This window comes from Marmota marmota, unplaced genomic scaffold, assembly GCF_001458135.2.
Source record: "Marmota marmota marmota unplaced genomic scaffold, marMar, whole genome shotgun sequence".
NCBI lineage: Eukaryota > Metazoa > Chordata > Mammalia > Rodentia > Sciuridae > Marmota > Marmota marmota.
The window spans coordinates 44,141,154-44,167,960 of record NW_026000057.1 but is presented as its reverse complement, the minus strand read 5'-3'; the positions used below and the strand labels follow the sequence as shown (position 1 = coordinate 44,167,960).

At 32.7% G+C, this 26,807-nt stretch overlaps 1 protein-coding gene and 1 pseudogene across 2 annotated transcripts in view; both read left to right on the top strand.

Annotated features, from left to right (window-relative positions):
* The window catches only part of Ndst4 (N-deacetylase and N-sulfotransferase 4), a 267,266-nt gene that overhangs the window by 48,074 nt on the left and 192,385 nt on the right, over positions 1 to 26,807 (top strand). The gene's annotated exons all lie outside the window — the stretch shown is intronic.
* On the top strand, positions 23,054 to 23,569 carry LOC107141409 (annotated as a pseudogene).

Sequence of the window (26,807 nt, the reverse complement as noted above, 5' to 3'; positions counted from 1 at the left end):
GTTGAAATACAAAAACAAAATAGTTTCAAAAATTTGTTTATATCAAAGTTAAAAGAGATATTTATTTAACATTGGTAATGTTAAGGCATATATGATAGTTAAACATTTTGGATAATTATTCATTGAACTTGAATTTGTTTTACCATAGATAGATATTATGGTAATATTTATAGTTCTAATTAAAGATATAATTAAGGGTAAATCTAACTAAATGAAATGAATATGATTTATGGGTAACATATACAAAAATACTTCTTCACATAAAAATAAATTTTAGAAACATAAGCCTAAACTTTCTTGGAATTTCTAAAGATATATAGTTGAAAAGGCCAGGCCTAATTTTTCAAGCATCTTTCTTTTGATTTGAAAACTTAATGTATTACAAATGAGATATAATACAAGTGGCTTTTTTATTTGCTTACAAAGAGTTCTTAAAATGGTATTTTGGAAGAGATATTTTATATCCAAAATGCTTTATGAGATTAATACCAAAGTTGCATCTCTTTTTCTTTTTAATGAAAGATTACCATGAAAATGACATCAAACACATATAAGTTAAAAATAAGCAAAATCCCTGCTTTCTTAAATTTTTCTATACATATAGAGTTTATACCTCTAGGCAATATTTATTCTATCTCTGAATAATGAGCACTTCTTTGAAAAATAAAGTCTATCTGGTCCTGTAGTATTAACATTCAGTGTTTTATTGTGCCTTAATTAATTTTACAAAGATACTTAAGCTCAGTACATGACTGGAAAGTAAGAATCCATTTTCTAATGCTCATTTTACTTGTCAGCTTATAATTTTCTAAATATTCAATTTAATATTTTAGAATAAGCCACCATGCACCCATTTCATATAAAAAAATTCAAATTAGAAAACATTCTTTCTGTAGGATTTTTCACATATCCTATTATTTTTGCAACATTTAACTATCATTAAATTGTCTTCTAGTTAAGCATTATGTAAGTAACTTTTGGACTCTTTCACTTATTTATTGGAGAAATAATCCAAAATGTTATTTCAACTACAGTCAAGTAAAAATAATTTTAAGTACTAATTTAAAGGTAGAAATAATCTTATTTTATATCATAATTTGCTTAATTTATTTAATTATTTTAATTATATTTGTATAATATTTTTCTATTACTTCCTACACTCATAAATCTATGGAAAAAAAATTTTAAACTATAGCTATTACAAAACATAATTTTCATAATGTTTAAAGACAACTGACTGCTTTGATCTCTCAAAATGGAAATATATTTTGTATTTTCACAGTGAAAAAAATTGCAGTAATTTACACTAACTACAGTAAATTGTTCTCTCTTTCATAAAGTTTTTCTAAATGAGAATATTAGATAAAATTTTACCATGTTAGCATTTCAAATATGTAGACACATTTGCCCATTTTAACCTTTACATTTACACTAAATTTGTAGTTTGAAGTTTTCTGATCATTTTAATGAACTTTTACTGTGGTATTTTTCTTCCTGTAAGATTGATTATATATATATCTGGTATATAATTGTCTTCTTTTTGCTAGCTGTTGTTCTATTTATAGTACATTTTAACAAATTGGAAATTCTTAATATAATCTTTAACATTTGCAATCTCAATGATACATTTTCCATGATGCTTTTATATAAAACAATGAAAACAGCTAGATTAGTAAGGTATAAATGGTTACAAAGCCTCCTTAGACTTCTCATGATTTAAATAATCTTCCAGGTTGCATTATGGGTCCCAGATTGGCTTTTCATTGATTCCTTTTTTCACCTCCTCCAGCTGAACATGATGTAGAGTCATACTAGTAGTGTAATCATACTAGTAGTGTAATCATTCATATATATAATTCATATATACATTATTACTATATAGTAATAATGTCCATCTCATTTCATTGTCCTTCCCTTCACCACAACCTCTCCCCAATCCCCTCTACACAATCCAAAGTTCCTTCATTCTTCCCATCCACCCTGCAACACCCATCATGGATTAGCATCTGCTTATCAAAGAAAACATTCAGTCTTTGGTTTTTGGCTTTGACTTATTTCACTTAGCATGATATTCTCCAGCTCCATCTATTTACCTGAAAATGCCATAGTTTCATTTTTATTTAAGGCTGAGTATTATTCCCATGTGTATTTGTTACACATTATCTTTATCTATTCATCTATTTAAGAACATTTAGTTTCCACAGTCTAGCTATTGTGAATTGAGCTGCAATAATGTATTGATCTACATTGAACAAAAAGTTCAGTAGTCCATTTTATCTTTGTTTTATTCCCTCTGATTTCAATTACACATAATCAGCTGCAATCTGAAAATATTAAATGGAAAATACCATAAATAAACAATTAATAAGTTTTTAATTGCAAATATTTCAGAGTAACATGATGAAATTTCACCCTAGCCCACTCTATTCTAGCCAGGATGAGAATCAGGTCTTTGATCCACAATCTTCATAGGAAAACCTGACTTGTTCTACTTTTCCTGTCAAATCTGAGAATGCAAAAGCAATGGCCCTAGGGCATGATAAATGCTTACTTATAGGATTCAGTATTATATGCAGTTTCAGACATCCATTGAAGGACTTAGAGCATATGTTCTTCAGATTCAGGAGTACTACTGACGTGTTATATCTGTATGGTATGTGTGTATGTGTATGGAAATGTTCATATGAAATACTGCTTCTAGGGAAAAAGATATCATTCTTATTACTACATAAACTCCCAAATCTACAAAGTTCTCTGAAACAGTATCTAAAACATACCTAAGATGGCCTCCCACATTGTTTTCTATTACTTCCTACACTCATAAATCTATGGAAAAAAATTTAAACTATAACTATTGCAAACATAATTTTCATAATGCTTAAAGATTACTGACTGCCTTGATCTCTCAAAATGGAAATATATTTTGTATTTTCACAGTGAAAAAAATAATTTGTAGTAATTTACATTAAATACAGTAAATTGTTCTCTCTTTCATAAAGTTTTTCTAAATTAAGATGTAAGAATGTACTTGCTGATACTTGTTCACCCTAAGGCAAATAAAACATTTTTGGACTTCTTGTAGTTTGGATGTGAGATGTCCTTTTAAAGCTCATGTGTTAATCAATGCAAGGTTGTCATAGTGGAGTGATTAGATTATGAGAACTTTAACTTCATCAGTGGATTAATCCATCAATGGATTAAGAATTTGAATGAACTATAGGGTAGTAACTATAAGCAGATGAGGCAGGGATGAAGATGTAAGGCACTGGGGTCATGGCCTTGGGGATTTTTATCTTTTTTTGTATTTTTATTTGTTCTAATTAGTTATACATGACAGCAAAATGTATTGTACACAAATGGAACAGAACTTTTCATTTTTCTGGTTGTGCACAATGTAGTACATATACACTACATTGCATATGCACAGTCATACATGTATACAGGGTAATGATGTTCATCTCATTCCACCATCTTTCCTGCCCCAGTGTCCCCTCCTTACCCTCTCCCTCCCCTTTGCCCAAACAAAGTTCCTTCAATTCTCTCCATGCACCCTCCGCCCCACCCATTATGGATCAGCATCTACTTGTCAGAGAGAACATTCGGCTTTTGGTTTTCTGAAATTTGATTATTCTCTAACTCCATCCATTTACCTGCAAATACCAAAATTTTAGTCTCTCTTAATGCTGAATAATATTCCCTTGTGTACATATAGCTGAATTTCTTTATCCATTCATCTGTTGAAGGGCATCTAGGTTGATTCCACAGTTTAGCAATTTTGAATTGAGCTGCTGTAAACATTGATGTGGCTGCATCCCTAGAGTATGCTGATTTTAAGTCCTTTGGTTATAGACCAAGGAGTGGGATAGCTGGGTCAAATGGTGGTTCCTTTCCAAGTTTTCTAAGGTATCTCCATACTGCTTTCCATAGTGGTTACAACAATTTACAGTGCCACCAACAATGTATGAGTGTACCTTTTTCTCTACAGCCTTGCCAACACTTATTATTGTTTGTATTCTTGATCATTGCCATTCTTACTGGAGTGAGATGAAATCTTGTCCCTGGATCCTTGCTCTCTTTGTCTCTCCATTTCCTGACTGCCATGAACTGAAACAGCTTTCAGCTACTATGCCTTTCTGTCCTGATGTTCTGCCATTCCTTGAGCTCAGTACAATGGAGTTGGTTGAACATGGACTTAACCTCTGAAGCCAAGCCATGAGCCCATAATAAACTTTCCTCCTCTAAGTTGTTCTTGTCAGGTGTTTTGATCACAGTGACAAAAGCTGCCTAACAAAACTTTTTTCCCAACCTGAAGAAATGAAAAAAGAAAAAGACTCAGAGATTCTGCAGAATGAAATAGAAAATCATTTATTAACAACCATGTAGCCATTACTCAAGTATAAATGAATTGCGCTTGAATTATTTGTATAACAAAATAACAATTATTATTACTATAATATATTTGTTCCTATATGATATAAACAATCAAGAAAAAATATGAAGTATGGAAGTATAGGAAAGATGGAAAGGGAACTATCAGAGAAACTGTAAGAAAACCAATATTTAAATAAAAGAGGGTTTTAGAGATTTAGTGTAAGCAATGCTCAAGATTAGTTTGTCCCTATGCTGAAGCTTCAGGGAGAGCTAATCTAATGAAGATACATGAGTACTAGAAACACTGAACAAAAATATAGAGACTTCTTACATGTATTTTGGAATTTTTTTTTTTTTACCAAGGTTACTACTAGTTAAAGATTTCAGGAAACTGTGAAGAGGCTGTGAGTTGTTTCTGGATAGCTGATGAAGGGAAGGACTGTGTGAATGGTCCCCATTTAAAAAAGAAACCATAATAGAGCATTGCGTGCTAATGGATTAGGGAAAGCCAGTGAAAAGACACATGGTCTATATGAAAATTTTCTTTAGAAGAATTTTATAAGGAAAACTCATTGAACTCTGTCAGTTAATAATTTTGTACACAATTTTACCATTTTCCTAAGCTGTCTTTGGTCTTTTTACTTCTTTATTCATTCTCAATTCATCAGCTTTCAGATAGCCTAATATATCTCCTTTCAGTTCTCACTGTAAAGTATTAAATTGAGTGTAGTCACATGTCCCATGTGAAACTTCTTGCATAATGAAGATAATGGTAATGTAGGGAGGAAATACTGTGGATGTGTGTAGGTGTGTGGATGAGGTTCTGTGAGCCATGGGACAAAAGGAAACTCTTGTTTGTTCTGTTAAATTTTATTGCTCATTCCACATCCAACTTAATGTCTCTTTCAATCAATTTCTGGTATCTTCACTTTGGTTACCATCAATTTTCACTTCATCATCTCCTTGGTATAATCATTAATATTTTTATGTTCAATGTTGTTGGAAGAGTATGAGATCTTGGTTCTTAACCTCAATACATATAATTTGGTTTATGCATGTGTGCATACTTCACAACTCTTTCCACAATTTCAACTAGTCATCTGTTCTGACTTTGTGAAGCCATATGATTTTTTTTAAAATAGAAAAGCACAATTAATTACCTGTTAAGGTCACATGATTTAATTCTAAGCCCTTCTTACTGCTGTACATTTCAAAAAAATAATGAAAGTTTGGATCTCCTGTGGAGTACAATTTCACTTTGTTACCACCACTATTGAAAAGAAAGGAAATTGAAAGAGACCTTGAAATTGAAACTGGTTCTGAAAATGCAACATGCAAACATTGTTACATGTACCTCAAAGCAGAAGAAATCAGTTCAAAGCTTTGTGCTCCTCTATAGAAAAGCACAACTTGATTTCAAATGTCCTAAAATATAAAAATAACAATAATTTTAAAAAATGAAGTAGGGCAAAGTTAAACTGTTTTTTAAAACTTACTGCAAAGTAAGAAAATTTAACAGGAAACAAAAAGAGTTGTTTCCTATATTGGAAATAGCACATAGAAAGAAGACATAATGTCTTCCTATGATATCTAGTTCATCCAAACTTATAAGCAGTCATATAGCAATTGGCTTGAAACCCCTTGCTGCAGAAACAAAAATTGTCAAATATACCACATTTCCATTGGCAGTGGTATTATTGAAGTTACAAAAATAAACATTTAGGTGGCAACATAATTTAATATCATTGACATTACTCAAGTAGCTTTTTAAAAAGCCCCATTCATCAATAGCAGCAATGACTTAGGTGGATGGATAACTATGAAAAGACAAAAGTATTATTTGTCTGTGCTCAGTGAGGAGAAATGTCACTTTTGTTTAAAGAAGAATAAATACTTTCTTGACTTGCTTATATTAGTGATATTATATTAACAGAAGATAAAAAAGATTCACTGTCATTTTCATTATCCATCTTGACTTCCTACTGCCTTTCATGATTTTAAAACTGATGCACCTGTGTATCTCTCTCTCTCTCTCTCTCTCTCTCTCTCTCTCTCTCTCTCTTTCTTTCTCTCTCTGTGTGTGTGTGTGTGTGTGTGTGAACTTTTTTATAAGCCTTTCAATAGAGATGCAATCATATCATGTGCATCCTTATGAAGGACATCAAGAAAGTAAAGAGGAATATCATATCTGAACATTGCCCTTCTTTTAATAAATATGTCTGCATAGTTACATAGAAAAATTCTGTCCACATATAATACAGCCATATATGTCATAAAATCATTCATTACAGAGTTATGGCTAAATCGAAAACTTTATTATTGCAGGACTAAATTGAAATATTTAAGCAGCTTATGCTATACATAAATTAGAAACCCATATGCAACTGTTTCTGGTACAATAATGACAAGGTTTTAAGTTTTCAAATATTTTTCAGATATTTTTATAATTTATGCTTAGCTTTAATATATTTACTGTGATTCAATAATTTACTGAAAGAAATGAAATGATAAGGACATCATAGTAATGAGTAGAAATGACTGTTAAAATGAAAACTGTAACAAGAAAGCAATAGTTATAAAAGCCATGAATAAAAAAAGAAAAACTTTTCTAGTACCTACTCTATGCAAACATTATTCTTAATTTTTAAAAAATTTAAACCCATTTAATCTAAAAAAAGTCATAAGTGCTTCTAATATCCTAATTGTACAGAAGAGGAAACAAGAAATGTGGTGAGTTTAAATAACATTTCCAAGATCTCATAACCAAAGCTTTTATTTTAGTTCCAAAAATCTGGCTGCAGTCTTCCTACCAAATGTGTTGTAATGTTCCTCAATTGACTTTTGATCTGTAATTTTGCCATTGATCATTATGTTTGTAGGTTGTTGTTGTTTCCTGTATGTTTTTAACTAAATCAATTATTTTATAATTTAACTGCCCTGATTAGAAGATGTGACCCTAGCGCTGAGACTCTAGTTCAGGGGCAGAGTTCTTGCCTAGCATGTGTGAGGCACTGGGTTTGATTCTTAGCACCACATATAAGTGAATAAATAAAATAATGGTCTATCAACAATTAAAAAAATATTTTAAAAGAAACAAATAAAATAAAGTCATGCTGTCCATCTACAACTACAAAATAAAAAATGTAAAAAAAAGATGTGACCCCAATCAATAAAAATTTAAAATAGATAACATTGTCATAATTGTACCTTTTCCAAATTTATCGAAAACTACTACACTGAGGCTTAAATTCAAGATTATTTGTAATTCAATCTATTAACTTCACCAGGATCAGGCAAATGCATGAATCAGAAATGCACATGTAAAAAAAAAAGAAAGAAATGTACATGTGTGTTTATATACTTAATACTATTTATTTTAAAAAATATATTTTTTCTACATTTAGAAAATTTGTCTCCCTATTGATAGTCTGCTCAGTAATTTTCATGTAATACTGGAAGGAAAGAAAGCTTTTCCAAATTTCACTTTTTCTCTTCAAGTCTATTTTCTTATACTATATTAGTTATGCTGGAAGATAAGAAATTTGCTGAAAACACCTATTTCTTCCTTCTGAAGAATTGCCTGTCTAAATACAAATGCCTGTTTCTATGTAGGTGAACTAGATTTGAATAATGAAGGAAATGCCACCAACCAGAAAATAGTCCAGGCAGAAAGAGATGCTTACAAAATGCTGAGCTGGAAGGTAAAATTTTTGGTATATATGGATATTATATTTGTGTAGAAATGTTAAGTGGAGACTGAAAAAGCAATATTGGTGTTATTTATATAGTGTTTCCAAGACACATTAAGTAGTTTAGGCTTTATTCTGCGTTAAATGAAGAGTCCGTTGGATATTTCATTGTTATTCTATTTGGTTTTGTTCTTAAGGAGAAAATGATGCAGAATTATTTTTTAGAAAATAACTGTGGGATAAATGTGAGGAAGTGAGACAGGAGCTATGTCCTCAGAGACACGTTTCAGGGAATTGTGGCAATAGATCATGGAAGCAATATTCAACACCTGAACTAGCACTGTATCTGTGTGTTTATTCAGGAGAGAAAGGTAGCAAAAGAGATTCTACAGGTGCCAGACTTGTTTGCTGCTTAGATAAAGGGTAAAAGTGGAGAAATCCTGGAAGAAAGAGAAGAAAATAAAAAGTTATAAATGATTCTAAGATTCCAAACTCGGATCATTCAGATACTGTTGATGTCATTGAGAGAGAGAGAGAGAGCCATCATATTGCTTTGGAACCACAGTCAAAGTGAGAGTTGAAGTAAGAAGCAAGCTATCCAATTATAAAGCAGTGAATATATATCTGCTTAAAAAACAAAAGGCAATGAAATAATGTAGAGATAAAAATTTAGGTTGTCCATGATGTTGATGAGGTTTGATCTGACTGACCAAGAGAAATCCAGAAAGAAGTCAAAAACAGTCATATGGAAACTCCAATAAGGAAAGGGTAGTGATTAATGATTTTTAAGTCCTTGTGGAAAAAAATTAAAAGTCACACATTAAATCAGCTAGGGGAAGCGATGTCCTAAGTATATGAAGTATACTCTCATAGACCTGAAGAAAGTCAGAGTAGGTCATCAGGAGAGGCTTTCAAAGAGGGCTGTGGTATGCTGAGGCAGGAAATTGTACCCGACATTATGTAGAAGATGGATTATAGCAGGGAAGCAAAAAGTGCTTCTTCACAGAGGTGATGGACTTTGCTTCAGAGTGGCCACATTAAGAACTGGGAGGAAGAGATAAATCTGAGCTATTTGAAGGACAAATCTGCCCAAGTTTGTAAACTCAATCTATGGAACAAAGAGACGGGAAGCATGTATATATATAATTCTGAGTTTACATTATGAAACTGAGAAGTGTGATGAAGGGTGATTCAATGACAAAAACAGGTTTGCTAGAGAAGCAATTCAATTTTAGAAGATGTCAATTTTAAACAGGTGAACTTGGTGCAGAACAAAGCATTCTAAAAAAAAATTTTGTCCAAATTTGGAAATATATTCATTAATTTAAGAAGGAAAAATAATGAGAAAAGCTTAGAAATATATCTCACAATTTTCTTCCTATTATGAACTTGAACATTTATTTTTAATATATACATGATGATAGGCATTTTATATATCTTGCATTCATCTCAAAAATATTAAGGTGGTTATAATGAAGTATATTAGAGATGAGAAAAATGGCACTAAAATTTTATGTGGTTTATTTAAAGCCATGAAGTGACACAGAAGCAGAACTGAGCAGTCTGTCTCTACATCCTTGTTCCTTTACACACTGTTTCCCTTGACTTTCCCAAATAGCTTCACAGTGCACCTATTTATAATAGATTTTGATGAACCTTTTTGAGAACAAAGGAGAGAATACATTATAGAACCCCATAACAATGATAATTAAAATTTTATATGGTATATTCAACTTTTAAAAAAAAAAAAGTCCTTTAAATACTGTAATGTCTGAAACTAATTTCTGGCCAGCATTTTTCTGTAAGTCCTTCATGGATCACTATATTACTAGGATTTTCTTTCTTCTTCTTCTCCTCCTTCTGTATATCTTTTTTTCTTCTTTTACTTCTTATCTCTCTTCTCTTCTCCTTTTTTATCTCCTCTCTGTTTCAATTCCTCCTTCCCCCTTTCAGCTACTTAATGTTGATTCCAGACTGCAGGTAGGTAATTTGTTACCGTGAAATGTTTAAACGGTTCAGGTGTCCTCTTGCCTTCCATTCTATGTCCTTTCACAGGCTAAGACTGGTCAACCATTGTACCTTTATACATATATTTGTTAACCAAGGACCATTTACCCCAGAGACAGTCTTTCTTTCTTATAATCAGAAGAAACATCAACCCCTGAGATTAGATACTGCTGAATTCCATATGTAAGTCACATCTGTGTAACTACTGTGCAATATACTAATACTCTTCCCATTAGTGCAAAATATCAACTAGTGCATTGAAAACCTTCTATTTAACAATATGCATTATAATATGCCCTGAATATATTGATGCCTTTTTTATTAGGCAACATATCCTCTCCTATAAGGTAGTGTCTGTCGGATGTTTTTGAGTTCCTATTTTTTTGCAAACTTAAATAACCAACAGTCTATAATTCTTGTTCATTAAACCACTGACATGACAATGTTATTTGGCCTGATCTGCATTAATACCAGCAAGTTCAAGAATGACAGCCTGATTTGGGCACCATGGCGCATGCCTGTAATCCCAGCGTCACAGGAGGCTAAGACAGGAGGATCATGAGTTCAAAGCCAGTCTCAGCAACTTATCGAGGTCCTAAGCAACCAAGTGTCTAAATACGATATAAAAATGACTGGGATGTGACTCAGTGGTTAAGCACCCCTGTGTTCAATCCCCAATACCAAAACAACAACAACAACAACAAAATGACAGCCTGTAATATTTGAGTCTATATGTTAAGATTAAAGTAATACTTGATGTGATCACATTTATTATAATTTCATTCATAGTTATTTTTTAGTAAAGACATTTTTTAAACAAATGCGTGTGTATTGGGGGAAGGTCAAATGAAAATAATAAAACAGGGTCATTAAGTGAACATGTTTTAAAGCAATTATAACTATACATGCATTAATGTGGAAATTTAAGACAAGTCAATTTTCCTTTATGTTAAATACCTTAGGATCTTTAGGTCTTGAAGGTTTATGAGAAGTATTAATTCCAATTAAAATGAAAATTTAACTTCTAAAGATAATTTTACCATAAATGTGTATTGGAGATGTATGTGTGAGAGAGAGTCAAAAAAATTATTAAAAAGTAGAAAAATCATTCAAAATGATGCAACTTCTTCTTTTTGGCAGAATTTGTTGTTGCAAGCTTTCAAGCTTTGAAACTGATCAGAAGCATACAGAGACAGGAGGAATTTCTTTTACTATAATTTAAATGTCTTAAAAAAGGATCTTTGGAAATAAGTAAATCATATTAGTATGAGAGATCATGGCCTTGAAAGTATTATACACTATGCTTAAATCATAGTATAAATATTTATTCACTGAACATGACCAGAAATACAGTGAAGAGTTTGGTTTTATGGCAATACAACAATTTCCAATAAAAGTTGTATGGCCCATTGTGAAAGTGGCATTCTATCACAGACTGGGTAGAGGGAATCTGATTCCAAGTTTATTTCCTATGGCCAATGAAATGGCCTTTCAGAATGCTTTATGAAACTACAAATCATTTGAGTTGCTCCCTGGTTGAGAAACTTAAATTAAATTGGAAAGAACCTCCAAGGCAAATCAAGTCTTCTGAAACTAAGTTAGCTCAGTAAATATCACCATCTCCCTTACACAATTACAAATAACTTAGAAGTCTATAGGAGTTGCTTTAGTTTTGAAAAATTATAAATTAATACTATAATTGTAACACAGTTTATCATTGATTATATTATTAATCATGCCCTATTAGTGGTTTTTAAATTTGAATATTTTTCAAGTCCATAAACAACTACAGTAATTTAAATCATTTCTCAGATATTACAAAGGATATTTGAAAGCATAAATTTTATATAAACTCATTTGTATAATTTTTATTCAAAGATAGCCAAAAATAAATCATAATTTAGGCAAAAACAAAGCAACTTGATGGTCAGTACCAAAATTAACATCATTAATTTAATGTCTAGATTATATCGTTTCTTAATTAAGTGTTACCCACAATGGGGATAACATGAGCAATGTGCGTATGGTACTGTTGTGCTGAGATTAATTTTAGTTCAGCTTGCTATACTTTCTTTTGGTGTTATGGTTTGGATCTGGAAATTCCTCATAAGCTGGTGTGTTGAAAATTTGGTCCCCAATGCAGCAATGTTCAGAGATAAGGCTTTAAGTCAATGATTGATCATTAAGACTCTGACCTCACCACTGTATTAATCCTTTGATATCTGGGTAGAATACTGGGAGGTAAGACTTAGTTGGAGGAAGTAGCTCACAGGGGTCATGCCTCTCTAGCTTCTCCCCCTTCCTCTTTCTCTCCCTCTTTTTCTTTCTCCTTTCCAGCTTTTGTCCACAATGCCCTTGTGCCACTGTGGTCTGTCTCACCTCAGCCCAGAGCAATGGAGTCAACTGACTATGGACTGAAATCCCTGAAACCATGAGCCAACATAAATCTTTCTTCCTCTAAGTTGTTCTAATCAGATGTTTTGGTCAGAGTAATAAACAGCTAACACACTGGGCATCACAAACTCTCCCATTGTACATCCTGTTGGACTTGATGCCATCCTACCACTTATAGATTATGTTTCTTTTATTTCCCATTAACCTATAGATTCAAAAAGAGTGTACTATAGGGATACTGCCACATCAATGATCATAGCAGCACAATTCACAATAGCTAGACTGTGGAACCAACCTAGATGCCCTTCAATAGATGAATGGATAAAAAAATGTGGCATCTGTACACAATGGAGTACTACACAGCAATAAAAAAATGACAAAATCATAGAATTTGCAGGGAAATGGATGGCATTAGAGCAGATTATGCTAAGTGAAGCTAGCCAGTCCTTAAAAATCAAATGCCAAATGTCTTCTTTGATATAAAGAGAGCAACTAAGAACAGAACAGGGAGGAAGAGCATGAGGAAAAGATTAACATTAAACAAAGACAAGTGGGGGGAAAGAAAGGGAGAGAGAAGGGAAAGCATATGGAAATGGTAGGAGACCCTCAATGTTGCACAAAATTACACAGAAGAGGATGTGAGGGGAAAGGGCGGGGAAACAAGGGAGAGAATTGAACAACAGCAGATGAGGTAGAGAGGGATGATGGGAGGGGAGGGGAGGGGGGATAGTAGGGGAAAGGAAAGGTAGCAGAATACAACAGTCACTAATATGCCATTATGTAAAAATGTGAGTGTGTAACCGATGTGATTCTGCAATTTGTATTTGGGGTAAAAATGGGAGTTCATAACCCAATTGTGTCAAATGTATGAAAGATGATATATCATGAGCTTTGTAATGTTTTGAACAACCAATAAAAAAATAAAAATAAATAAATAAATTCAAAATAGAAGCAATTTTACATTAAAAAGAAGTATCACTTTGCACAAATTGAAATTAAGATACAGATTCAAATTAGGCATTGCTATTCCCTGTACTGAGCCAGGAGGTAATAAGTTAAGCAAGACCCTAAAATCTATTTGGACATAAGAACTACCATCAATGTCATCTTGAATTCAGGATAAGTTATTCTTACTTCCAAATAAAAGCACAATAAGAAGATTTACACAAGTCATTAATGGGTATAAAAGAAACATCTTCCTGGTTTATATTTATTCTTGGATGTTTGCCAACTTTACAATGGGCAGTATAACTATCAAGGAATAAGCAACCCTTCAAGTCAAAAGATTAGTTTTGGGGTTTCTTCTTTTATAAAAATGATCACCCAGAGGTAGACACCACATCAAGAATTAAGGACCTAAAATTTCAGGATAATGGTAAAAGATGAGGAAATTCTTGATATGTAATTGTTGGACATACAAATAAGATACAAATAACTATACAGCAGGGTGGTCACTGACTAGTCTTGATATTCTACTGGAATAGGGACCCCACAACAAGGTTGCATGTGCCCTATTAGAATATCAGAAGAAAATATTAGAATCTCTAATCTTATGGAATGAATTGTGTATGAGTGTGTGTAACAGAGCATTTTTATACCGATTAGAATAAATCCAAAGACATAGTCTGAAAAATACTGCCTTAGATAATAAATATACCAATTAGCAAAGAAAATAAACCAACTCCTTTCTGACTGATATCCCTTAATTTTAGTACAATTTATATGACTCTAGTGATTTCATCTCTTATAATAGATATAAGGGATTCTGTTTTTTTTCTGTCTAGTTCTTCAATGACTTTTATGTTTAAAGCAAGCCAATTCTGTCTTATTTTATTCTATTTTGTATCTTTTTAGGTGGATTACAATAATTAAAAAAATCTTTCATGTAGTAAAATGCTATTAAAATCTAATTGTATCTTGGTAATGGCTTATGGAACAACCACAAGAAACTGTATTAATTTTAAAAGAAAGTGTGGAGGAAGAAAAGTTTCAAGATTCAAGTGAACTTCAAGCGAATTCTCCAATGTTTGGCAAAGCTAGAGTCCAGTTTCTGTACGTAATTTACAGGTATATCTACCTTATATGAACTCAGGTACAACTAGATGAAGACATTCTGGTATTTGAACTGCAGTTTTTAAGACATTTAAAACTAACAAAATCATAAAATCAAGTAAGAATTTAATAAAGCTGGAATATATAAAGAATAATCTACTGTACTGAGGAAAAAAAGAAGTTCAAATGTAGTGAACAATTCCTAGTTCTGTAAGATTGCAACTTTTAAAAGTTTAAAAATCATTTAAATTGAAACTATAAAAGTATTTTCTTATTTAAATAAGTTCAGAGGTACTTGAAACAATTTCACTAAAATGCATACAGTCTAAATAAAATGCAGTGCATCATTCTAAGAAACTATTTTCCACTGATTAATCTGGAGATTTACTTCTGAAATAAGATTCTCTGCATTACAAAACCATAATACTTTCCTGTTTGAAGAAGATTCTATTTCATCAAAGCATGTATAATCTACTTATTTCTACAGTCATAAGAATTTAATGTAGTGCAACATCTCACATAGATGAAATTGTGACTAATAATTGTCCTTTTGGAGGGAAACATGCAAATGAAGACTGAATCCTTTATGAACCTCAAAAACTGTGCATGCCCCCTCCCACTAGTACCTGCAAAAATTCATGAACACAATAACTAACTATGATAAGGATGTTACAAACTATAATTTCACTGGATTTGTTATTGGATATATAAACAAAGTTTCCTATAAAATAGGAACATTAGTTCTTTCATAACTATAGTCATGTTTCATGGCTAAAATGTATAACTCACTCTAAGTATCATGCATATTTCTGGCAGCATTTAATTTCATTAAAAACCAACAGACTCGTTCTGAATATGGATGAGTGGTTTGTATGTGTATGTGTGTGCGCGCTATGCTTCATTTTCATGGCATTATATGACTGTATGACTATAAGCAGGTATAATTTTTGATGGATTGAATACATTCTTTGAAGGTCACTTTGCAATATTTGAAACTGATACTTTCAGAGAAGTTTTAATGGTAGTAAAAATATATTCACATGTTTGAGAATTCTGATTCCCCAGAACATTGGAAGAGAACAATCCCAAAGCATTATTATTACAGTCTCTGAAAATAGAAAGATAAAACTGCAAAAAGAGTCATTAAGTGTTTAATCCTTCTATATACCTTTGATTTCTGCCTTTGTCTCATAGGACAAAACTGGAGCCCTGTTTAAAACTAACTCCCCAGTTCCTCAACAAATTCATTAAAGAAAAAACATACAGTGCTGATTCACTCTAAATTGGTGACTTTTCACTGTTAAAAGATGCTTCGTTCTGCTTGATCATTGTAGACAAGTATCCTAACATAGGGGTCTATCAAAAAAATTGGCTTATGTGTAACCCTAGATGTACTCAGTCTTTCCTGGCAGGAGTATATTTTGAGTTCTTGAATGAAAATATTTTCAAATTCCTAATCACTTCTTCTGACACTTTATCAACTAGAGGAGGTATCTGTGGCCCCAAAATCTTATAGGTTTATTTTTTTCCACTTTCTCTTTCATAACAACATTTTTTCAATTTGCAAAAGGTACACACTATTTCATACCAACCTAATTTTTACCATGTTGTAGGATAATCACCTGTGGGCTGCAAAATTATAGTTTCAAAATGTTGGTCTCAAAAGAATGTACTGACTCTAAATATCAGGTAACAAATTCTCTTTTGAGTCCAGTGGTTCTAATTAGTGCTTTCAGCAAAAATAATTGAATAACTTTAATCACGAATTGAGAGAAAAACAGTGACCATAAAGAAATCCTTTTTTCACATTCAAAAAATTTATATTGCTTTCCCCCATAACTGATTCCACTCAATTTACCGCATAAGAAAATATCAAATGTGACTTATGTATGGGAATCTTTTGTTCATACTCTCACAGAGCAAAAAGTACCAACTTGAGATTTTATAATGAGTTCTATTTCCTTTTTTCTAAAAATTTCCAAGCCTGTACTGAGTTGGCACTACCACCAGTGTAGCGTTTGATCAAAATTCAAATCATTTTGCAAACTGTGAAAAGAAATTAAATTAATGAACATAAAATAGTGTATTTGAAATGAACCTCATGGGAAATTTGAATAAGGATTTTTTTTCAATGAGTTTATGTTCTCATTGATGAATTTGACTTATTTTAGAAATGGACAAGTTCAGCATCTTTTTTTTATAAATGTTAATTCTAAATATTTTTTTTACATAATTAAGTAATTTGGAATGAAGGTTATCTTTTACGTGCCTCTAAATTAGATGTTAAAAAATCCATGTAACAATGTCTTGTTTTTTTAAAAAAATATATATCTTTAAAGATCTACCAGCTAAAAAGTTATCAAGTGCTTCTACAATTTTCTTTCAGGCAAAAAATTAATAACATCATGTTCTATAGCAGGATGCTTACACAGTCATTACAGCCTGTTCATTGAGTTTCAGGAAACACCACAAAAAGGCTTTTCCACACTTATCAGATAACTATTTATTTGCATATTTGTGTTTCATGGAATGGTACCTCACTTAAACACTCAGAAAGGATTGGGAAAATCAAACTATTGTTAATTTTATTATCATTTGAGGATGATAAAAAATTTATAGTTATGTAAATAATGATATAGATACAGAGATAAGTATCTATCAAATTAAGGACCTGTGAAGGGAGCGTAAGTAATTTCTTCAACATGCCTGCCATTAAGCCTAGTTAGCATGCACATTCTTTACTGTCAAACCTACTAACTCAATCTTTCTCCTTTCATACAGTCTATTCTTATTATTAAATTTAAAATAATTTCAGCAATAGTATTACAACTCCTCTTAAACAAAATCATATTATTATTTTCCAGTCAGTTTTGTCCATTGTATCTTGCAAATTCAGATGTCTTAGGAAATGTGCCAATTAAATGTAATAGATGAATATCACCAAGTGCTTAAGCTTTTAACTCCAGCTAAAGATGTATACTTAGATGGACTTTGAGATTATCTGAAATACATTTAAATGTGTGAACAGGAAGTCATACTTTTAAAAAACATTTCTTAGTTATAGTTGGACACAATATCTTTATTTTGTTTATTTATTTTTATGTGGTGCTGAGGATCAAACCCAGTGCCTCACACCTGAGAGAAAAGTGCTCCACCACTGAGCTACAACCCCAGTCCAAAGGAAGTTAGATATTTTTAAGAGTTAATGTTTTATACTAATTTTATCTTTAATTTACTCTTATTTGAACTTCTTTCATGTGCAGTGAATTCTTTGACAAACAAATCACACATAAAAGATATTTTAATAAACAATTGTCATTTCTCCTACAGTCTTGTTGTTCAAATTTCTAACTAAAAATCTTCCTAGCATAAACTAAAACACAGACTTAGCAGTAATTGCTTGTAACCAAATCTTTCTCATTCTCTCTCAAACACACAAACACATCATAAAGGGAATAATGAAAATCAGCTGTGTTTATAGTGCCTTGATTGATGGCTAGAGTAGTTTAACCTGAAATCAATATTATCATGTTATATTTTTCCACTCTCACATTCACCCTAGGAGGATTTTCACCTTGGGAAAATATTCTTCAGTAGGACTCGTTAAAGGTAAAGGGTATGGCTTTCTTTTAATGAGCAAGAGAAGGACTACCAAGAAGGTAGGCAAGCATAGATTTTTAGGAAAAAGAACATATGGAAAAGAAAGATATGGACAATTGCCTTTTCAAGTTGTCTTAGCTTGAGTTTACTAGAAGCAGAATCCTAAAAGAGTGTTTTTGTTCAGGATATTTATCGAGTGTTTATGAATAGGGCAATAGGGAAGCAGAATGGAAAATAGGTAAAAGCCAAGGAAGAAAAGAAACCCAGCTAGAAACTAGCTTCAGTCTTTTATGATGAGAAACTTCCTCCATTACTTCACAAACATTGGCCTGGAGTATGCCGAGAGGACACAGAAGACAGCTTGTGATAACTGCCTGGATAATGAGGCTCCAGTCTGTCCTAGATTATAGGTGACTCTCCAGACAATGGGACAGCTGGGATGGAGTGAAAAACAGTGCTTCTTCAGTTGTGCACCTTCTGGCAAAATTGATCTGAGCAGGGGACCTACACATCCACGACAACCGTCCATGACCCTGATCCTTTGCCATTTCAATCACGTCTGATGATTATCCCTTCCCTCTCTCACATCAGTTTTCTCCTCTGCTAGGTAAGACCCATCTTATCCCCCTCTTTCTATTATTTACCCACCTTAAACTAAAACAACATAAAAGAAAACAAAAGCTCTGTAAGCAAGGAAAGCAAACCCATTTGAGGTACAGGCATCTCTTCTGTAAAATTGACTCAGTGCTCCTCCAAGCAAAAGAGTCTTCTGAGGGTGATAAGAAGGTCAGTTTCTCTACTTCTGCAGGGTCAGACATTTAGTATAGCAGGATAGCCCTTGTGAGAGAGGGTCTATGTATAGCCTCCATGCCTGAAAGCCTGCCCATTCTTTTCATAGATCATGCCTATGGCAACTACTAGAGAACTCTTTTGAAGTGAATTCCTCTAAAGGTGTACATTTATTGCTGTCAGTCTCCTAGGGATACCAAAAATGAATCTTTTTATTTTTTAAACCAAATTGCCTGATCAGGGTACTTTTTTGCACAAAATAGCCAGCATGGTTTTGAACTTAAAACCTACATGAAGATTTGCTTAAGTCCCAAATTCTTCCCCCACCTAGGCAAATTTCCTAGTTCCCTTTCTTTTGTAGTGTTTATTTCCCATGACCCATAGACTTAAGTTCCTTCAACCCTTACACTGAGAATGTAAAAACCTGTGGTCCCATTTTTGTGAGTTGCTCTTATTAGACATCATTTGAGTTTTTCTAGATGTAGAATTGACAAGTTTTGAGTTGCACGTAATCATCTTCAGTATTAATGAAAAATCGTTTTACAAATTGATTGTTCAACTTTGTTTTCCCACCAGGACACCAAAAATGTTCCCAAATGTTTCACATTGTTGCTAGCCCTTAATAGACCTTAATTCTTCCACATATCCTGGGTATAAAATGTTGGCCATTGCAATCCAATGTGAATCATCACTATTATTGATTTAGTGTATTTTCCTTTATAAGCTATTTCTCTGAAATTTGCCCAATCTTTTTTTATCTCTTTAATTCATACATAATTACATTCTTGATGTTTTAATATAACTCCTTCAATATCTGGCATTCATGGTGGACTCAATCTGTTATTGTTGTTGGATGTTTTGGGGTTGTTTGTTTGGTTGGTTGGGTTTTTTTTCCTTCTTGCTGACTTTAATATTTATGGTATCCTCTTCCTGTAAAGGAAGAGGTTTGGTACATTTGGCCTCTTCCTGTATAGGTCTGGTAATTTGGTTTTGAAATTGATCTACGTAAATGTGTAATTCCCAAACTTGGGACTGTTTTTCAGCCACAGTGAATTTAAGTTTTCCCAGAATGAGTAGTTCCAATTGACTTGGAATGATTTATCTTTTATCCTAGGCCTCTGTTTAATGTAGAATCTCTAGCAGACATTCTCTGCTTTGCCTGGCTCCAAGACTTACTTTTCATTCCTGCATGACAATAACATGGACATTTTCCCTAACGGTAAACAAACTTGCCCATACCCTTCCCTTTTCAGGTGCTTTCTCCTTATTGTTTTTTGCACAGCTTACTGTTGATGTGTGCTTGGAGGAGGTGAGGCGGGTGTTACTGCTGAGGAATCAATTTTCTCTTTAGTGAGTGCAACAATGTGAAACATATAGGCCATCATAATTTATTCCAGATCTTTGTGCAATAGTAGTGGCAGGCTCTCAGCCTATCTAGCCTGTTGGAAGGATTAGTCCCTAACTATCTACTATTTGATTCTGCAGTTAAAGATACAATTCTATTTCTGCCCATGTTTTAAATAGTATCTTTCAAACTATGGAACATGAAAATAATTTAGTAGATTGTAAACAGGAGGAAACAGACACTTTAGATTATTAGTGTGAATTCCTTAAAATTATAGAAAGTATTAATGAGGCCTATAAGATATTTTCTGAAGTTATGATTAAAAAATATTTTGAGTCACTGCTCTTAAGTTACTCTCAAAAGTCAGTTCTATAATATTCTGAGACCCTTCAAGTAGTAACATCTACCACTCTGAAATACTATAGCATTTTGATTATATTGTTCAAATAATGCTTTTGCAGTCAACTTTTTAATTATATCCTTTTGTTATTTCATTTATTCAATATTTATCTCATTACCAATGCCAAACAGTAAGTATTTTTGGCATCTTATGTAGATCAGGATAACAAGCTGCAAGTTGAATGTTATGTTCTCCATTTTACAGAGGAGGGCACTGAGGTACCAAGAGACATTATGTAGCTTGTCTGCAATCACCTAGGTATGCAATGGCTGATTCAGGATCATAACTTCTGCCCTCCTATCTCTGAAAACCTATGTTCTTGTATACTTTATCATACCACTTTTGTATAACAGAGATTCTTGGATTTATTTTTGTAACTCTTAAACATATACTAATATTTCAATTATGACCATGATTGAGAGTCAAACTTTAAAGTATGTGTCTATTAATAATTTGTTTTTATTTTTTAAAGTTTTATCTTCACAACTATGATTTTTAACATAATTTTTAAAACTGATAGGACATTTTGGGAATCTTTGTTGTCAGGGTTCAGACTGAGAGTAGGAACTATTTTTATATTCAAGCAGCATGTGTAGAGCTTAAACTAGCTGATGTTCATTTCCAATCTGTGCATCTAGGCATCCTGGGGCACACAGTAAACTTGCAGAAGTACCAAAAGGTCTGTTCAATATCTGAAAGATATTGTAAAAGAAATACAGAGACACCTGTGAGGCACCACCTACACTATTATTATTATTAAGTTTGGGGGCCTAAATGTATAATAAGGAAACTCTAAGACATTTATTTGGGTATTTTCATTCCATGAAATAAATTACTGAGACACTGAAATTACCATGAATGGAGAAAGTTTGGAAAGCACTGATATAGATAGAATCTGGAGCTAATGTCTCTGTTCAAATCACAGCTCTGCATGTTTTAAAGATGCTCAGCACATGATGAGTAAAGCTGTTCAAAAACAAATAATAATAAGTGAATCATTCTATCTCCAGTTGGCATATAATGGACACTTGTCAAATGACCGATGACTAAATGAATAAATGACGGAATAAGTGCTTTCACAAAAGCCATTTCTTCATAAGAAAGAAAAAATAACACCTGGTTTTTATTCTCAAGTTGCCTTCACAAATATCTGAGGGATGTAGTCTTTCCTGTTTAAAGGTTGAGAAAATTCAAACCTATAGGCAGGGACTCAGATATCTCATGTGTATGTAATGTGATGTGTCAAGAACAAATAAATGGGAGTACACTACATTCTGGCTATGATGATCAGTAACATTCTTGGAATGAAAAGGAGAAAGATATCAAAGCTTGTGATTAACTTCAAAACAAGATATTTAATCTTTTTTCTTTATATTCATATTTCAATGATACCATTTTATTCAGAGGTAATCCTTCCCAGAGAATGTCATTAGCTAGCCTGTCAGCTCACAGCTAACCAGAAATCACCTTGAACTGATTTGCATCAACCTTGTATTTAATACTGAGGATTTTAAAAACCTGTTTGAGTTTTTCTTCAATGAATTGGGGAATTAATTCTGGAAGGCTGAGGTAGCTTGAAAATAATTACATCTTTTTTATATGCTATTTTCAATTAATAAAAATAATAACATGAAAAAGTGATTTGTTATTTATCTCGTAGCTTTTCTTTCAGCATAGTTTGTCTTTTCTATAAATTGAGAATTGAATCTAGAGACTAAATCAGATTCATGTTCAATATTTAAGGAAAATTACTTCAAAAGGGGCTTGTCAGCTTCTGTAAGATCCAGCTGTCTTTGTGTGATATTAGCAGCTATTAATGATCAACGCCTAAACCCATTAATTCATTAGGGTTTGTGAAACTATGTCATAATTCTTTCTCCATTCATTAGCTGCAATAAATCTATGAAAAGAAATTTCTCTACTATTAGGTTACTCGGTGCTACAGTTTATTTAAAAAAGATGAAATAAATGCTTACTTATCTTTAGCAGCTAGTTTTCAAAATGCAGTTCTGGTTAACATGCATCCTCCAACTGTGGACAATTATTTTCCTTTTGTGTTTATTATCTTTATGAGATAACGAATTTAAAAATAGTCATATATTTAAATCCATTGAGAATTTATTGATTATTTGGGCATTATTGATGCTCAAATTATTTTGACTTCAACAGAAGGAACCTGTTTATTTTACAACAAATAACAAAATGTTCCAAGTTCATCTTATAATTTTGTGGCCTAGGACTGGATTTGGCTACTTTGTAAGGATCCTGGCTCCTGCTTCAAGGCATGGCATTTCGTGGCCACAAACTATGCTGTAGGGGATGCTCATGGGTCCCTGTGAAATATACTATTAATATTAGTGTCGCTTCTTTCTGGCCTGAACCGCCATCTTCCAGTAATTTGCCAAAATGATGAACACATAGGGAAAGAGGAGAGGAACCCGGTATATGTTCTCTAGGCCTTTTAGAAAACACGGAGTTATTCCTTTGGCCACATATATGCAAATCTACAAGAAGGGTGATATTGTAGACATCAAGGGAATGGGTACTGTTCCAAAAGGAATGCCCCACAAATGTTATCATGGCAAAACTGGGAGAGTCTACAATGTTACCCAGCATGCTGTTGGCATTGTTGTGAATAAGCAAGTTAAGGGCAAGATTCTTGCCAAGAGAATTAATGTGCGTATTGAGCATATTATGCACTCTAAGAGCCGAAACAGCTTCCTGGAACGTATGAAGGAAAATGATCAGAAAAAGAAGGAAGCCAAAGAGAAAGGTACCTGGGTTCAGGTGAAGCGCCTGCCTGCTCCCCCACCCCCCACACACACACACAGAGAAGCACATTTTGTGAGAACAAACGGAAAGGAGCCTGAACTACTGGAACCTATTCCCTATGAATTCATGGCATAATAAATGTAAAAAAATTAAAATTAAAATAATAAAGGCCCGTGTACTATAAAATGCTTTTTTAATTGAAAAAAAAATATTAGTGTCACTCTTGGTCCTTTCATCTCAAACAGGAACAATTATTTTTGTGTTTCATACTTATATCTCCTTTCTCCCATGCTGAGAGATCTCAGTTGTACTATGGACAAGTACGAGCTTGCATGAGTTATTTGTCAAAGCTCCATGATACCAACATCACTTTATTAGAATAACCATGTGGATGTGATTACTGTAAGAATACAAATTCTATTCTAATTCTTATTGTTTTAAATATATGTTACATATGTAGGTACAGAGAAGTTATTTTGTTTCTAAGGGCTTGGGTGTTGCATTCCTATGTGATTATAAATATGTGATTATATCAATTGGATACACATTTGTGTTCCTTTTGATTTTTTAATATTTATAGATTTCTCTCAAAAAATCAATATAAAATTTATTTATTGAAAAATTTTTTCTATATTTTATATTTATATTATGTGGGATTCATTATGCCATATTTGTATATGTACTGAATTTGATCAATTTCATTCATCAGTACTTTCTCTTTCCCTTCCTCCTTCTAATCTGCTTTCTCTATTCTACATATTTCCCTTCTATAATAATAATAATTTTATCAATAGATTATAATCACATATATTAGAGGTATTTACTCTGGTATATATGTACTTGTAGAAAGCATAATTTGAAAGATTTCATTCCCCAATACTTTCCCATGCCCTCTCCTCTTCCCTCTCTCTTGATTTCCTTCCTCTACCCTATTGGTCTCCCTTCTAGAGAATGGATTTCTAAAAAATTATGTAAGATAGTTGCATGTTTCTAAACATACCAGGAATAGTCAATTACAGCTTGCTTTTATCTCTGCCTTCCATTTTATTGCATCAATCTCATTATAGGTGACTTTTTCAAAACTGCTTCTGACTTATTGTTATATATTTTAGAACAAATACATTTATATATTTACATATTGGTTACATATAACATAATGGGATTTGGCAAATAAGCAATTTGTATATTTCTCAGTGTCACTGAAAACATTAAATACAAATGTTGGTGGATATATACATATGAATGGATGGATGTGTTATTACACACTGCATACTTTTGTCTACATTGATTTTTTTCCTCTAAAAGATAGTGATCCATAGTAATACAGAGAGACAATTAGCATGTGTTAGATTTAGCTTTGTAAGATAGCGTCAATATTATTTCTACTAATAAATGAGTTATTCTATTTGCACATATTTATGTAATTTCTATAAATTGAGTCTTGTCAAATCATGAACATAGGTGTGCACGTGTGCACAGACACACACATGCAAACACACGCATGCACACTTTTATCAATGCATTTGTTTCCTTTTCACTTCTTGCTGAATTTGTATTCTACTACTAACAGGTTTTTTTTTTTCCCCACTAGATTTTCTCTCTGTATAATCTGTCCAATCTGGATGTAGTAACTCTCAGTTATTTCCAGGATTCATATACCCAAATCTTTATAGTGAATCCCTTTGACTCACCTGTGAAATGAAATACAGGTAAAATTATTTCCAGCTTCAGTAGTTCTTGTAAAGTTGGCTGGCACTCAGTGACGTGGTATTCTTTTCTAGGGGACTCACACCCCCTGAAGCTTTCCCTTATTTCTTTTCCTACAGATGCTGAAACTGCCTGAGTCTTTTACTGAGGGAACTTTGATCCTGTCTACACATTTTGTGGTGTTCATTTACGGGCTCATTCTCTTACTTGAATTTTAAATGTGACCCATGATTTTTAGTTTCTCTAAACTAATTACTGTTAATTTATGGGAATTTTAAAAAGGAGTACTGTTGCCACCAGAATGTTAGAATAATTTTTTTATAACTTAATTTTTAATGGGGAAAATAAAATCACCTGCTAAAACACATGCTTAACAGGGTTTGAAAATAAATAACCACAAGTCATTTATGATAACATAATATTGATATTAGAGGTGTGGTCCCTTGGGGAATTTTAATTTGTTGAATGTGTGATTTAATGAATGAGTGTTAAGCCAGGTGGGTTTCCCTGGCTCTCCTTTACTGCAGAAGATCAGGGAGATTTGGGCTTCTCACTGTCTTTGATGGCATTCATCATTCCTTCTTTTTCCATATTCTTACCCTTTTCCCCAGCCTTCCCCTGTCTCTATAGTTAAGAACAAATCTAATTGTAATGATTTTCCTAGCCAATAACTCTATAAAGATACTAAGGCGAGGCAATAACAAACATGGGAAAGTTGGAAAGGTTATTGGACTTTGTAAAATTTATTGTTGCCTTGCCTGTTTATAGTTTCTCAGTCCCCTATGACATGGTAATTGAAAATCCAGTTTGACTTCTTTCATTCACTCAACAAATAGCAATTGAAAAGGGGTTGCATATCAGCCACTCTACTTGATTCTAGACTCACTAAATGTTAGTCTATTTTAGGTACATGAGGTTTTGAGTTCTGATTTTATCTTCGCTTTCTGATTTTAGCTTCTGATGCAATTGAAGTCAAAACATTAACAGAGAAAAACTCACCTGTGAACTTACCTCAGATGTTTCATTTGATGACTTATGTACTCCACCAGGTCATTCTCTCCTTCTCTAGTTGCTCTCTTCAATTATTCCTCCCTACTCTGAATTTATTTCTTCTAAAGTATTCATAGGCTACTGAAGTAGGTGTGATATTGATCGGTTTTGTTGTTGAATATCTAAATCAATGATGATGACTCAGACTGACACTGATCAGAATTATGAGGATCCTAACTTTGGCCTTCAGCTATTTAAAGAGAGTTCTTCAGATCATTTTTTTAAAATTTATTCTGAAAATATTTTTCAAGCATGGACAGTGTTCCAGATACTAAATTTATGCCCAGAGTTACACTAAAAAGAAGCCTATGATCACAGAGAACATTCCAAAGAGAAAGGCATATACATACAGATGTAGATGCACACACACATAACAGGATAGCAAGAAAAATTAACACAATTCCACACTGCTGGACTGCATAAAGAAATTTTAAAAGATAAAATTATATCATTTAGAGTTTGCTTTAGATTTATAGATTCAAATTCTGATCCACAAATTAGCAGTCATGAATACAATTCAAAATTCACCTCATGTGTGACAACACAAATTAGTAATCATATTCCAATTATAAATCCATCCATAATCTCTGTCATCCCTGTTGGTACATTTTTTTTCATTGACCTTGATTTA